Source organism: Microtus ochrogaster, chromosome 4 (assembly GCF_000317375.1).
Source record: "Microtus ochrogaster isolate Prairie Vole_2 chromosome 4, MicOch1.0, whole genome shotgun sequence".
Lineage (NCBI taxonomy): Eukaryota > Metazoa > Chordata > Mammalia > Rodentia > Cricetidae > Microtus > Microtus ochrogaster.
In genome coordinates this window covers 23,017,774-23,030,273 of record NC_022011.1, presented here as the reverse complement: position 1 = coordinate 23,030,273, position 12,500 = coordinate 23,017,774, and the positions used below count along the sequence as shown (strand labels likewise).

The 12,500-nt window shown below is 46.8% G+C and overlaps 1 protein-coding gene across 1 annotated transcript in view; it reads right to left on the bottom strand.

Annotated features, from left to right (window-relative positions):
• Positions 1-12,500, bottom strand: part of Wwox (WW domain containing oxidoreductase) — an 881,293-nt gene that overhangs the window by 466,125 nt on the left and 402,668 nt on the right. The gene's annotated exons all lie outside the window — the stretch shown is intronic.

Sequence of the window (12,500 nt, the reverse complement as noted above, 5' to 3'; positions counted from 1 at the left end):
TACAGTCATGTTCCCAGAGTGTTCCTTTGCACATGGCTGGAACTAGGGATAGAGCTCGGGTCCTCACACTGGCGTGAACGATCTCCCTAGCCCCGGCACGAGTGATGTTTTCACAGGCCGTAGATACACACAGGCCCCCGATGAGCCCTGGGTCTTCAGTCGAATATGAGCTTGACCCATCTGATGCTAAGCCCTCCTTCTTCCATGGGACTAGGAGACGCTGAGAAGAGATGGAGGATACTAACTTGCAAGGGGCACTTGAGGCCAGCATTTCCGCCCTTGCCCGGACACACTCACTTGCTCTCCCAATTCCCCCTAACCAATCTCTGTGGGTCTATGCCTGATGGCTTCAGCCAGTTCAAGGCAAGAGTTCACACTGACACCCTTTTGGCTGCTTCAGGTGAAAGGCCTTTCCAGAGGACAGCCCTCATCACTGACTGAAACATCCACACCTTTCACACATACATTTGAAGGTAAGTTTTCCTTCATAGAACTCTGCTGTTCTCCACTCAAAGGCAAGGAGAGAGGGAGGAAAAGTGGAGAAATAGCTTTCATATAAATGTCCAACAGCATCATTATTCTCTACATTTTAAAATTGTGTGTGTGTGTGTGTGTGTGTGTGTGTGTGTGTGTGTACATGAGCCATGGTACGCATGTGGAGGTCAGAGGACAGTTTGAAGGAGTCATTTCTCACCTTCTACCATGTAGGTCCCAGGGAAAAAACTGGGTTCAGCCACTTGGCAGCTAAACCATCTGGATGGCCCCAGGCAGTCACTGTTTTTCTTTTTTCTTTTAAATATTTATTTATTTATTATGTATACAATATTCTTTCTGTGTGTATGCCTGAAGGCCAGAAGAGGGCACCACACCTCATTATAGATGGTTGTGAGCCACCATGTGGTTGCTGGGAATTGAACTCAGGACCTTTGGAAGAGCAGGCAATGAGCCATCTCTCCAGCCCAGTCACTGTTTTTCTAATTGCACTGTATAAACCAGGCATGGTGGTGCTCACCTTTAATCCCAGCACTTGGGAGGCAGAGGCAGGAAGATCTCTGTGAGTTCAAGGCCAGAGTGACAGAGTGAGTTGTAGTACGGCCAGGGCTGCAGAGTGAGATCTTACTTAAAAGCAAAACTACATTCATAAACTATTATTGATATTAGTTTATTTTTATAAAATATAACAATTCTTAATTAAAAAATCAGCATGATATTTTTGTATGTATATATGAAAGAGAGTATAGCTAAAACACCCAGGCTGGCCTCAAACTCCAGGGTGCTTTGATTATAAGTGTGAGCCACCACACTTGGCTCTATGACTCTATATGATATTAAATATGCTGTATTACTTTATATCTTAACTACTTAATAATCCAAGCTGTCTGTCATTGTGCCCACTCCCCATTCTCAACACCTTCCTGCAGCCCTTCCACAAGAACAATGACTGTTTTGAGGGAGAACTCTATTCAGTTTGCCGCGTCATGGGCAGACAGACAAAAACAAACAAAAGCCCATTAGTCCCTCATAAAATGAGCACTGGACACAATTCAACAGCCTCGGTTACCACTGAGGACAAGTAAGGACAGTCTTTACAATTGTCTTCTCTACCCAACAAACCCTCCAGGCCCACGGGAGGGTGCTCAGGTAAGGCCTTACTTTCAGCACAGGCTAATCCACTGACCCTCAACAAGTGGGCTATTGATTTTTTTGTTTCCAGAACAGCCTGGGGTTTTCTGAATGACAATGGCGTCCCCTACTTAAAAAAAGAGAAAAAGAACCCTGGGATCCAGGGGACATTCTTTTTCACTCTGCTTGACAGGCTGGCTCTGCCTCTGGATCCATTCACTGCTTCAACTGGGTGCCACTAATTTCCAGCTTCCTTCCTGTCACCTTGTCCTTCCTGAGTCCAGCATACTTCTGGCCTCTTAAAGCTGCCAGGTCAAGAGAGCTCGGCTTTGTCCTTGGGACCCCTGTGAAGAGGCTACGGAATTTCTTGACAGAAGAGGACAGTATGACAGGATATGGCTCTTTTTCTCGGTTTCTTTCTTAGTCTTTCTTTCTTTCTCTCTCTCTCTCTCTCTCTCTCTCTCTCTCTCTCTCTTTCAATAATCAATTTGTAAAAAACAAAGCAAAACAAAAACCATGTAGCTCTACATTCAAACATTCCAAAAGCCAAAAAGAAGAAATTCATGTGTGCTTGTATATATGGTGACGGACATCCTTATATAAGCCTAAAGAGAAATGACTTGGCGGCAATACAAATGTTTAAATGCTTCCAACTTTTCAAAGGGCTACTGAGTGGAAAAACAGGGAACTATAATATAAGCCAGACAGAGTTTAAATGAATTGTGCGTTTGGTGTTACTTAAGTTACTTAAGTGTTAATAATAGCTCAGATGCCAATTCTGACTTCATTCAAGAAACTCTAATGACTGGTTGTGGACCGTTAGTTACTTTGACAACCACAGAGTCTAAGTATACTGTGTACCGGTAAACAATGTCCTTAATCTGCTGGGTCATTCCTCTGAAAAGAGTGTGTCTCCTAACACAAAGGCATCTGACAATAAGAGCAAGAGTTCCTCCCAGCCAGCCAGAACTGCCCAATCAAGCCACACTGCTGAGTCCACAAGGAAAAGTAGGCACTTCAACTTCTTTCTCAGCCAGGGCCGTCTGAACACAGAAAACAAAGCAATAGCTACTCCATCAGGGTGTTGGCTTGCACATGGTCCCTGAATATCCCAACCAGAATAACCAGCCAAGTTACCTGGGCATTTGAATCAAGAATGCTATAAAGAAAGGAGTTTCTGCAGGTAAGGCTCCACAAGGACAATGTAATGTTACAATGACCAGGCAGGCCAGAGCAGCCGCCCTCATCTCCACGTCACCAGTGCCACACCTGGGCACTGAAAATAGCAGTCCTGTCCCAAACCGCTCCCCACAGCAAGGCAGGAGGTTGTCATGAGGTGAGGCCGGAACATGAAAAAACGGAGCGTGAAGTCAGGTGGAATTTGATAAACCGGGATTGGTAAAAAGGGATTGAGGATGTAGCTGGAAGAGGCTCAGATGGTAGCGTGCTTGCCTAGCAGTCACGAAGTCCAGGGTTCAACCCTTAATGTAGCATAAACTAAGCACGGTGGCACAGGCTTGTGGTGACAACACTCAGCGGGAGACTGGTGATCAGAAGTTCAAGGTCATTCACGGCTACTTCGCCAGAGTGAGGTTCGCCAGAGTGAGGTCAGCCCTGGTTCCGTAGGAGCCTGTCTCCACAGCAGAGGAGAAAGCAGTATGGTCCAGCTATCTAACGACCCCCTTTCACAGTCTGAAACAGCTGTGGGGCAGAGAGTGTTAAACCTCACCGAATCCACAACATGGAAAGGTTCTCATCAGGAGAGGAGAAGACAAAACCATTCAGCATTGACAAGCGAAAACTACCCTGGGATCAACCACACACATGGAGCCTTCAGCACTCACAATTGCCAAGCTACAGGACTCGGGAATTGTTTCTTTAAGCCTCTGTCTTCTCAGCTATAAAAAGGATACTGTGGACCCACAAGGTAAAACAGTGTGACCAAGTGCTGGAGAGATGGCCCAGGTCCTCTAGTGGAGGACCAGAGTTCAGTTCCCAGCATCCACATCAGAGGGCTCACAACCACTTGTAACTGTGGCTTCTGAGGATCTGATGCCTTCTTGCTGCCTCCTTGAGCACCATATCTTCTGCGCGCGCGCGCACACACACACACACACACACACAAGGTTGTTAACACAGAGACACAAATGCTCATAAATAAAAAAAATAATATTTTAAAAAGTCATGTGATACACTTCACCTTGCTCAGGTGCAGTAGTACGGTGCCTGTTACAGCCCCATCAATATTTGTTACTATTTTCCCTATTGCTAACATGCTGATTCTCAGAGCCAGTATCTTTTTGAAGAAACCTGGCAGGAAACACACGTCTGCCTGAGATCTCAATTTATCTTTCGCATGCTAAGGGATGTAGCTCCTCACACGGTACCTTTCATTGTCAAGCCCAGAAGATCTCCGTAGTTAGAGAATCTGAGGATAAAATAGGAATGGGAAAATCCTACGAAAACAGATACCGTCCCCAGTACCTCTGTGTCCTGACAAAAGAGCGGCTCTCTTACCGTGATTAGTTCAAACCAGTGAATTAAGCCCAGAGGAATCACTTTCAAATAAGACTCTAATTTCAGGGACCCAAGGAAGCCTGCATTTTAATAAGATATTTCATTGTTATCCCAAATACAAAACCATTGTTTGCCTGACTCTATAATTTATTGTTAGACAGACGCTGTGCTATTACTGTAGCAAAATGAAACACGCAATGATCTCGCTAATAAAACAATTGGATCATAAGGCAAAACGGGGCTCGGCACTTTAAACAGAGTCCAATGCCCCTGGGTGGTGCTCTGCATAGTCTAATATTCCCAGCTGGAATTTCACCTTTCTCTACTCTTCTGAGAAGCAAATCACTGCAATAGCCTGCTAACGATACCATTACAGTCTCCCCAACTTAATCCTTTGTTCCTCCTGAAGAAAAGGCTGCTTTCCGGTTATGAATATTCTCCATGACAAATTCTATCAATTAACACACTAGTGTGTTCTTGCTAGGTAGTAAGAGCTTCTTGATTAACATTAGAAGGTATATATTTTGCACACCGTAGGCAAAGCCATTCCTTCCCCTAGAAAGGGAGAAAAGTTTAAAAAGGTTGGGGAGGGGTGTGGATTACTTGGAAATAACATAGTCCACTCTCTCCCCCTCACAGTTTCTCTGTGTTCCTTCAAGGACAGCAAGGGAGTCCCCCTCATCATTTTTTGCCTTTTACTCTTCTGGGGAAAGCTTAGCTGAGCTGATGTCTCCCATGGAGGCTACTTTAGTTGTTCAGGAAACCCAAAGCTGAAAACTTGCCTTTTTTCTAACACCCAAGAGGCGAACGATGGCTCTGTTTCCATCTGTTGAGTACAGTGAGGTAGATTTGAGGTGTTTGGTGGGTGATAAAGACAGAAAGGGTGGGCTGATTCAGAGACAGCCCCCCATCCAGTCCCCTAGCAGTTATGAGAGAACAGAGGGCAGTGGCTGTCGATGGTCCTTCCTGAGTCCTGAGGGTCCGTTCTATACTCAAGACATCCAGTCAGCTGGGAGCCTGGACAGTGAGGCTGCTGGCTACATCTGATGGAGCTTCCAGAAGCAGGTCCTACTCCATTCCTAAGTCTGCCCAGAGCCATAGATGGCCCTGCCGGGACCGATGGCTGCAACACAGGATAGATTCCTCCCCAAAGCTCCAGAGTGGGGCTCAGATCACCCCACAGTGATCCATTCTTTGTAGGTCTATTCCACACTACTGTGCTGGGAGGCTGAACACTCATTCCCACAGTCACTGATCAGAGGATTTGGGGTCCAGCGCCGTCTCCAGGTGCTATGTCCAGAATCTCATGCTCTTTCTGTCTCACCGTCTGCTCTGGTTTTAGTGCAGTTTTGTCCGGTACCAGTTACCTGCCAATCTGGAAGACTCTAGTCTCAGGGCTGAAACTGACTAGCTGCCAATGACGAAGCCAACTTTCCACCTCCTCTTTAGACCTTGGCTAAACAGGATGAAGATGCTGGTTCCCCGGGGAGGTCACCAGCTGCCTTCTTGCCCCTGTCTTCCCTTCCCTGAGCACAGACGTTTGGCCCACACAAGGTTGAAAAGAAATGAATCGGGGGCTGGTAAGATGGCTTAGCATGTAAAAGCGTTAGCTGCTCAGAACTGACAACCTATGATCCCTAGAACCCATAGAGAAATCTGGGTGTGGAAGTGCTCATCTCTACCCCTACTACTCCTAAGGGGTCATGGGAGGCAGAGGAGAGGCAAAGACAGGATTATGTGGAAGTTCCAGTAGGGTCGGAAACAAGAGAGACAGAGAGACCCTGCCTGACCAAGGGAGAGAGAAGGCACCCTTGGAATCTGCCCTCTGACCTCCATCTGTGTGCTGTAGCATATGCACATGTATGTATACAAAATGACACAAATAAACATGAAAAAAAAAAGAAACAGATCATACTCTAGCCCTGAGAGTGGGCATGGCTTCACATATAAAGCCTGAGGCTAGAGACAGGCTTTCTCCCCAGCCTCTCTCCCTCTTTCTCTTCCTTGACCCCAGACCCTGAAGACTCTTAAGAGTGCGCTCCAGCACTGAGATGCACCCTCCGTCCACCATTTCGCCTAAAACACCCGAACTGCTGCAACAGAGGGCCACAGCCGCAGTGCTGGCCTCCTGTCTGAGAACTCACCAACTTCTCCCGACCCACGTGTACAGTCAACCTCCAGGTGATGGCTGCATTGCCCTCTATCTGCACATGGCTACGGTTCAGCAACTGTGACTTATATGACAGTCAGTCTGTTCCTTGGAATGGACATTATTCTGAGAGCATATGTGGACTGAACTTAAAAAGTTCCAGCATCCCCTGCTACAATGGGGCCACAGTTTCCTTTTCCATACCGTCTGTGCTGTGTACTTCCCAACACGGATGTCTAGGGACGTGCCCTTGTGCACCTGTGTCTCAAGGTGCTCTTCTGACACGCGGGAGCAAACACTGATTGACAGGGCTGGGTTTTGCTGCGTTTCTGGTAAAACTGTGTCAGGAACGATTAAATGGTGAGGGTTGGAAAGGAGATGATGTCCCTCTCTAGAGACCGTGTCTACATGCAACTGGGGTCAGTTTAGTGAAAAACACCAGTCAGAGGGGCCATGTGATTGAACTGACTGCCAATTCCCCAGCCAGGGCAGGCAGCCTTGGGCTATGCGGGAGCAAGGCAACTGGCCCTTTGCTTCCTTTCCATTTAAAACACATCTCAAAGTCTCCAGACCAGAGGTAGAGATTCAGTTCAATGTCTTTGGATTGATTGATTAATTTAAAGCCCCTGAGAGATTCTGTGGGTTCACAGATAAAGTCAGACAAGCCGAGAATTTTCCTGTCTTCCTCAAAAGCGGGATGTTTCAGCCGCAGCCCCTTAATTGGAGATGATTTACATTTTTGTCTTGATCTCTGTATTGGAGAAAAGGATGCATTGTCATCAGCAGTCACTGGAGTCTGGCTGAGCAGAGCTTCCCAGCTGCAGGCTATGCCCACATTCCTATCTGGTACCGTCCAAGCCTGGAGCAGCGTCTGTGAACCTCCAAGCAGGGCCTCGCTGTTTTAACTCGGGGATCCAACAAGTCTTGGTAGCAAACATTAACTCTACCCCGTTCCAATCGCCTAAGAAGCTGGCTGGAATTCCTCAAGCCTCAGCTGCCATGGTAGGAAGTGGGGATATGACTGAGTTGCTGAGATCAACGGTATAGGAAAAAGCCACGTAAAAAAGATGCTCAATAAAAGGTACCAATAATGGCTGGGGAGACAGTTCATTTGGGAAAGCTGACCTGAGTTTGATCCGAAGAACTCATGCTTAAAAAAAATCTTGCACAGTTAGTTCCAGGCCAGGGGAGTCAGAGATGGACTTACCGCCCTGGGACTTACCACCTACTTGGTGAACTCTAGGCTACTAAGGAAAAAAAAAAGTAGAATATCAAAGGTGATCATATGGTTGGATGACCTCCACATGTGTGTATGTACACACTCATGCATAACTAAGCTTGGAAGAACTGTTGTCGTCGTCCCCCTCAGGTGAAATGTATCAGTGATCATGAAGGTAACTATCAGGGAGCCAAGCGCAGTCTCAGCAAACAGCACCAGGACAGCAGGGCTGCCGTGAACACAGGTGCCTGGGTGCTCATTCCATATGTTCTCCTGGATCTCAATCGCCGCTGCGTTTTCCTGGAGAGATGCCTTCTTGTCATCCAGCGTGGTGATCCTGAATGTTGACTTCCTGGTAAAACCGAAGCCCGAATCACATGGTAGTCTCTGCTGCAGTCTACCTGCAGTGTGGCTTCTCCAAGGTCTACCTACGTGCATGGTCTAAGTCTCTCCAAGGGGGATCTCTCACCCTGCAAAGAGATCTCTGGCTAGTTGCTAAGTATATAAAGCAAGAAGAAGCAAGACATGCAGGGGGTGGTGGAGGGGAAGAGGGGGAGTTAGTAATACCTTACAAATTCAATTTGCATTCTCCCCTTGATGTTAGTCCAATCTGAATGAGCTTTTCCAAAATAAGCTGGCCTTTGAAATCCTCCTGCGTGATAGATAGTCTTACACATTTTAAAACACCGTACCTTTAATAAACTAACCGGCACAATGTGGTCTTAACTGGTTCTAGAATATTCTGATAGCAAAACATTTTCTGTTTCTGGGCCAGAACTGGACATTTCTTCTTGGGAATATGATGTTTGAAAATCAGTTCCTCCTATTATAGATTTTCCCCTCAGCTTGTAGAAAATCCATGATTCCCTAAACATTGGTCTTTGAAAGCACATTGACTAAAATCTTCATGCTTAATTCATGAAGCGCAGTCTGGAGATTAGTGGAGCTGGACATAGACCGGGAATACTTTATCATATTCTAATAAGCAGAGGCTGAAAATTGCATTTCTAAAGCTACAGTATTAAAGGGCATACCGCAAAACATGACCCAAACATAACTCAGTAGTTCTACGGGGTCTGAAAAGGCTTTGATATGATAAAGTATGCTGACGATGAGAATAAACACAACTAGAAATTTTTGAATTTAAAAAGGAAAAAAAGGAGGGGGCATGTGAAACTTGGCAAACATTTGGTATATTTATGGAAAATATATATATTATAAACTCATATATTGTGATTCTTATAAACAAGTATGGACAACTGAGTCACGAGGTGGAAGATCATTGTAACACCACAGTGTAGGCGTTTGGAAAGGCTAAAAGCATGAGAGATGGGAGGAAAATAAATAAAGCGAGTGTAATGATGTTAATTTAAAGGGTGCCAGAAAATTATTTCTTAAAATAGGTCACCCCACAAAATAATGTGTGTGGTGGGGTCTGGAGGGAGAAGGCTTGATGGTACACCCCGGTGCTTCTTATAAAATGGTGCGGTGTGAAAGACTGTCCTAATACCTGCAACAGCCATCTACAAAAAGGAGGCAGGATGTAAAAAATAAAATAAAATAAAAATCAACCACCGAGTCCAAATGTATAAATCAGCAGTGCATATAATAGGAAGCACAGCAGTTGGCCCACAGTTGGGGCTAATAGTATCTGATAGGCAGATGGATAGACGGATGGATACCCAAAGGAGGGAGAAAGCAAGTGAAACAGAAACAGAGGGATGAAAGGACAGATGGATAGATACATGAAGGAGTGAGAAACCAACAGAAACAGGGTTAGATAGACGGAAGAATGGAAGGAAGGGAAATCCATGAGTAAGTGAGAAGCTAATGAAATAGGCCCTGTCTCATAGGAGCTCACAGGGACTTCGGTCCACTCCGCTGAGTGCCTGCTGACTCCCAAGGTGAACTGGCAACTCCAGAACTAGCATGTTCTGGGAGAACAAGGCACAAGAACTCAGAGCGGAAGGGATGGTAAGCTGAGGACCGAGGGATCTGTCTTTACCAGCATCTGCACAGCTCAGGTGTGGATGCTATTGTAGGCAACAGGTCTAGTGAGGACGGTGTTAGAGGCAGTGGGGGTGAGGGATGGGATGCTTTGAGATTAGACTCATGGAGTGTGGAATCCCCACCCCTCAAAGCTAGCCATCAGCACTGCTGAGATCAGAGTGGAAAGATCAGAGGCACCGGACTCCTGCTGAGCTTGCGATCTTAGTTTGACGGGTGTGCATTCTCGGCGCTCTCTGCATTCAGCAGCGTTTGTCCTCCTCCTTCTAGGCCCTAGAGAACTCCTGGCTGAGTTACCTCTAGGACTTCTAATGACACAGTCTGGACTTTCACACCGGGAAGTTCCATAGCTTTGTCACCTGCCCTTCAGTTGGCTTGTCCTTCCTCATCTCTGTGTTCGCACCAATCTCAATTTGGTAGTTATGTTAGCATCTAAGAGGCACCTAGCTATTCCTGCCCTGGGTTCCTCTGGCTTCCCTGTACCATCCCACATCCCACCATACCTTTGTTAATCTCGGTCAACACACACCTTCCTCTCTATGTTACAGGTTCTCAAGAGACCATGACCCTAACAAGTGACCCTTGTAAAACAAGGCCATTAACAGAACTCTTTGATGAAAAAGGAGCAGAAAGAACAAAGAATGAAAAACTGCTCATGTCCCCAAATGGAGGACCACCACCTGCCCGACAGAAACACTCTTAGTCTTCACATGACACCCTTCCAACACTGAAGTTTGAAGTTACTGCATTCAGGTTTGGGTCAGCAACCCATCCACTTGGGCTGGGTTAAGGCATCAGGTCACCTCACTGGCTTGTCAGGAAGAGGTGGCTCTTCTCTGCTCAGTGTGAAGGACCCTGCTTATGCCTGTTAGGGGATCAGAGTGGAGAAAAGGGTAAATTAAGGACCTCACTCTTGAGACATGCAGCCTCAGAAAGAGCCACAGGAAGGAGTGAGAGAACGCCTTTTCTGCAAAGGCGTGGCCTGCCCTTGTTCATGGTCCCAACAAAAACACTCTTCTGCTGGATGGAGGTCCGGTGACGGCCACCTGGGTGTATGACAGATGAGAGACACCGAGAAGCCTGTGATAAAGGAGAGGCTCTGGTTCCGGGGTCAGCAAGGAGAAAAGGACGCATTTTCCATTGTCGTTGCCTTTGCGGTCTCTCTGAACCCGGTGTTTCCCAGCCGTCTGGGACTCTTCTACCTATTTCCAGTTCTACTTTGGTGGCCATGATGGGAGTGAAGGACATGTCTACACCCTTGGTGGCTGAGCTCCTGTAGCAGGCCCCAACGTCGAGCCCCAAGCCTTCTGATGAAGCATTCCTCCCCCCAGACATCTCTAGCTCCCTGGGCACTAGCTCTTTGACAGTGAGGCTGGGGTTGCAGTGAAATAAAATCTCGGCTTCCCTGAGAGACCCGCTCTTCTTCTTCCCTTAATTATCATTCCTTACTTGCAAGATGCATCGGCTGCTATTTAAATAAACAATGGGGGATTTGGAACAGAGAAACTATGGAAATGAAGTTGCTTTAATTTACACCCCAAGGGAATGGGGCTGTGGAGTTCTGTGAATGCCAAATAAATAAATAAACACTTTAAATAAGTGTCAAGTTGGGGATAGCCTGAGTTGTAAAGGGGACAAAGGAGCCAAGGGTGGCCTGTGCAAATTAGATCTTGCACTGAGCATGTGATATCCAGGGCTCCTTCACAAGTGGAAGACAGAAATGCAGTGGGAATATCAGCCCCTTAGGGCAACAGAAAGGAAAGGAGGTGGGGATGTTAAAACCATGTCCACATATAGTGGGCTGTGGCATGCCTTGTGAGCTTTGGACCAAGGATGGTGGGCCGAATCAACTTCATGCGGCAAGACTAACCAGGCTGAAACGCTAGGATGTCCTTCCTCGGGCTTCTGTGTCTAGAGCCAGGTAGCACTCAGAGAGGTCAGGCTTTTGCCAGCGCATATGCATAAGGATGCACTGGTTTTGGGTTTTGCTGCTGTGGCCGATTGCAGAGGAGGAGAGTCTAGGGAAATCTCAGCAACTGCCTTTGCATGCTGTGTGGGGTAAAATGAATCCTTGCATACAGAGATGTCCGTGGGCTAGTTTCATATATGGGGTTAAAAAGGCCCCAAGGATGCCAAGTGCTAGAGCTGAGGACAGGTTAAAGGATGGGCATTAATAAGACAGAGGAAGGGCATGTTGGGAAGTACCGTTATGAAGCTCTTGCTGGGGACTTTATGAGCACTGTCGAATCTCATCATCAGATTGATCTTTTCCCATTCGGTGGGAAAGGAGACTGAGACTTCCGCAGTGTTTCTGATTACACAGCTGGACATGGCAATGGGATTCGGAGGCAGCTCCATCTCTCCAGCTGCCAGGGGAGAAACCCAGGGTGGTTTAGTTTGTTTGCAGCTTAGAGAAAAAAAATGAATGAAGCAGTCATCCCAAGGGCCCCGACTGTCTCTAGCCCTCCGTCACCTTTGCTGGCTCTGTCTCAGCCCCATCTCTGCTCCTCTGATTCTCTTTCTGTATCAGTTACATTCATTTTTTAAATTTTTTTTCTTCCTGCAATAAACACCCCCCCCCCCCCCGTGCTGCCTGGGAAGACACGACTACATAGCGGCGCCAGGATGTGAGTTGGGCAGGGCATAGGTCTGTGAAAACTCCCATGATGCTGCAGGATAGGAGTCTCTGGGAGGATTCCCCGCTATGGCTTGCTGCATGTTCATCCTTTAGTCAGGCGTAGGGCAGGGACCAAGCGCTGCATTTGGTCATACTTAGCCCAGATCACTAAGTCTGGCAGGAATGGTTGTAATTTTGTGTTTCATGGCATGGTCTCTGTCACAAGGAGGGAAACAGGTGTGTCACAAAAGAGAACCAAACAATGAAAATAGTATAGTATCTGAGTGTCGTGTCAGGAAAGATGATAGGCAGATAAAATACTAGTCACACACACACACACACACACACACACACACACACACACACAC